The following is a 3,659-nucleotide window of genomic DNA, read 5'->3' as shown; positions in this document are numbered from 1 at the left end:
TGTTAATGCCAAAAAACAATTAAAACAGGGCTAATGGCAATACTAATTAAGGATGCAACGACTGAAGTGGCAATTGTGCGAATCAAATCTCCAGTGTGGCATCTCCCTGTTGGCCAACCCTTCAGTTTATTTCTTAAGAAGGATCCCGGGGAAAGTTAAGACTCTGGCTAGCCTTGATGTGAATAGGGCACAAATGTTTCACATTACAGGAAGGTTTACATAGAAGGAGGTCCCTTTCTACCAAAGTATAGGTCAAATTTTTGAGAAAAGATTGGGTAGTTTATCTTTACCTAATAATAATAAAGCAAATTGGGTTTCTTTCGTCCGTCATGGTATTTTTCTAGAAAAGTCCCTCTATTTCAAAGAATTCAACCCGCAATCCTGTTTTAAGTTAAAATGAATCGTTATTTTTGTATTTTACACAAAAGTCCCTGTCTTTTTTGAAATCAACCCGCCGTCCGGATTTAAGTCACACCCGAACCATTATTCTACATTTTTCGAAAACCTCTGATGTTTTAGGTAATTCATCCGCGGATCATATTTAAGTCAAACAAATACTTTTTAAAATCATCCATATCTTTTAAACCGTAACTCCGATTTGAACATGTTATATATGAATTTTGATTAGAAAAATATGTAGAATATGAATATGAGATTATTTTTACCTGTTAAGTATTTTTAAATATTAGTTTGGAATATATTTGAGTCAAACCAAATGATTTTCTAAATTATCTGTATCTTTTAAACCATAACTTCGATTTTAACATATTATATATGAAACTTTATTACAAAAATATGTGTGAAATCTAAATATGATGTTAATTTTACCTGTTAAATATTTTTATAGAAGCAAACTTATAATTTATAGCGCAAGATCCTTTTTTTCATACCGGCGGCGATCCTGATTGCAAATAAACACCCCACTATAACCATATACGAAAAAGAAAACTTCAATAACTACACGTGCATACCTCTGAAAAATGTCGCAAGGAAAACAACAGATTTCTCATCACGAGAGTGAGAGAAAGCGAGCGAGAGAGAGAGAAGGAGAGAGAGAGGGAGAGGGAGGAGAGAGGGAGAGAGAGACGCCTTAGAATTAACCATATTCAACACACATTTTTTGTTGTTTTGTGTGAACACCGAGGCCATCACCGGCAAGGGTGAGAAGGAGGATAAACGGCAACACAAATATGATACTCCCTCCGTTCCGAATTACTTGTCTTAGATTTGTCTAGATACGGATGTATCTAGCACTAAAATGAGTCTAGATACATATGTATCTAGACAAATCCAAGACAAGTAATTCGGAATGGAGGGAGTACCTCGCAAAAATAAAGGAGATGGACCTATTATGATCTTGAGTGATGGTTATTGATTTTTAAGAGTGTGTATTATGTTTTTTCTTCCGTTGCAACGCACGTGCTCTTTTGCTAGTCAGCCTAAATTATAAGCAACCCATCAACGTGGAACGTGTGAAAGGCTCATCTGGAAGAAGGGAAATCCGAAGCAACCCCACCAACGCGACGCGGCACAAGACCGCACGGAGCTTCAACTACAGAACCCAAAACCAAACCCCTCGCCGTCGCAACCAAAACCCACGCCCACCCCACCCCATCCACCGACCAAAGCCAAGGCCAGCCATGGAGCTCGCGGAGGCCGCCAGGGACGAGGCCGCCTTCGCCATGCGCGTGCTCCGCCACCTCGCCTGCGGCGGCGGCGGCGGCAAGGCGGGCGCCAACCTCGCCGTCTCCCCTCTCTCCATCCACGCCGCGCTGGCGCTGCTCGGCGCGGGCGCCCGCGGCGCCACGCTCGACCAGATCGTCGCCTTCCTCGGCCCCGCCGGCGGCTCCGCGCACGCCGCGCTCGCGTCCCACGTCGCGCTGCGCCTCCTCTCCGACAGCCCCAGCGACGACGGCGGGCCCAGCGTGCGGTTCGCCAACGGCGTGTGGGTCGACGCCGCCATGGGCCTCAAGGTCGACTACGCCGCCGTCGTCTCCCAGCACTACCGCGCCCAGGCGCTCCCGGCGTCCTTCAAGGACATGGTGACCTGCCTGCCCTCCCTCTGCAACTTCCCCACGAAATTCGCCCCGGAATCGCGACGATCGACTCACAATTTGCGTCCGTGTATGATTGCTGCAGCCAGAGGAGGCGAGAACCCAGATCAACCGGTGGTTCGAGAGCGTGACGGCGGGCCGGATCAAGGACCTCCTGCCCCAGGGCTCCGTCAACGGCGCGACGCTGGCCGTCCTCGGGAATGCGCTCTACTTCAAGGGCGCCTGGTGCCGCAAGTTCGACCCCCGGCTCACACTCGACGACGCCTTCTACCTCCCCGCCGGCGGCAGCGTCCGCGCGCTCTTCATGTCGAGCAGAGACCGCCAGCAGCACATCGCCTGCCGCTTCGGCTACAAGGTGCTGAAGCTGCCGTACGCGCGCGGCCGCGAGCGCCGGCACTTCTCCATGTACATCTACCTCCCCGACGAGCGCGACGGCCTGCAGAGCCTGCTGCACAGGCTGGGGTCCGACCCGGCGCTGCTGGAGAGCTCGACGACGCTGATGGCCCAGGTCCCCGTCGGCGCCTTCAAGGTGCCAAGTTCACCATATCGTGCAAGACGAACGCGACCGAGCTGCTGCAGGACCTCGGCCTGCGCCTGCCGTTCGCGCCCCTCGCCGCCGACTTCTCGGAGATGCTGGATTCGGCGGCGCCGCTCGTTGTGTCGGCCGTCTTCCATCAGTCCTTCGTCGAGGTGAACGAGGAAGGGACGGAGGCGGCCGCGGCGACAGCCGTTGTTGCGTCCTTTGGCGCCGCAGCGGTGAGGACGCCGGTTCAGGTCGTGGACTTCGTGGCCGACCACCCGTTCATGTTCTTGATCAAGGAGGAGCTCAGCGGCGTCGTGGTTTTCGCCGGCCAAGTGATCGATCCGTTGGTTCCATGAATCTGGATGTGCAGACACAGAACATCGTATCATTTTGTTTTTGAGCTTTGTGGATGTTATTTTTGTGTAATGTGGAGTGTCCTTTTTCTTCTTTTAGTGAACTTTTCTGCCTTCTCAAAGATGTGTCCAGTACTCCAGTATGATCGGAGGGAGTACTATCTTTGGTATGTGGATCCAAGATATTAAGATCTAAACCCTCTTATATTTCTTTACGGATGAAGTACACTTCAAGTGAGACATCAGAGACAAATGAGACATAAAACCTACTCCCTCTGTCTCAAAGTTAGTACAAAGTTGAGCCATCTATTTTGAAACAGGAGTATGTGCAACAAAAAGTTTCATACTTAGCCAGCAATCGAAAATGGTACTCAGACCTGATTTTTTTAACACACGTAAAAAACAACGGCATCAGATCCATATAAACAATAAACATTGTGCTACAGTTGTAAATGGTTTCATGCGCACATCACAGACTGTTTGTCCACTACCTCGGCTAAACCTAAGCAAAAGAAAAAAAGGTCCAAGAGACAGACCCAAATAAAGAAGAAATAGTAATCTTTGACGAATTAGAAAGAAAAAGGATTCTTATTTGATACAAGAAGAATCGGCACCAAAAAAAAAAGGCTTTTTCTTGTGCCGAATAGACAATATGAAAAAGAAGAAAAAGTGGATTTCTATTCACAGGCTGCAAAATTCAGAACAAATTGGAACCCTTTTTTTCCATTG

General features: G+C 48.5%; 1 pseudogene; it reads left to right on the top strand.

Annotated features, from left to right (window-relative positions):
• Window positions 1–1,640: 1,640 nt before the first annotated feature.
• On the top strand, window positions 1,641–3,185 carry LOC119281548 (annotated as a pseudogene).
• Window positions 3,186–3,659: the final 474 nt, after the last annotated feature.

This window comes from Triticum dicoccoides, chromosome 3B (genome assembly GCF_002162155.2).
Source record: "Triticum dicoccoides isolate Atlit2015 ecotype Zavitan chromosome 3B, WEW_v2.0, whole genome shotgun sequence".
NCBI lineage: Eukaryota > Viridiplantae > Streptophyta > Magnoliopsida > Poales > Poaceae > Triticum > Triticum dicoccoides.
The sequence above is the reverse complement of the archived record's forward strand: the minus strand, read 5'-3'. Positions and strand labels throughout refer to the sequence as shown.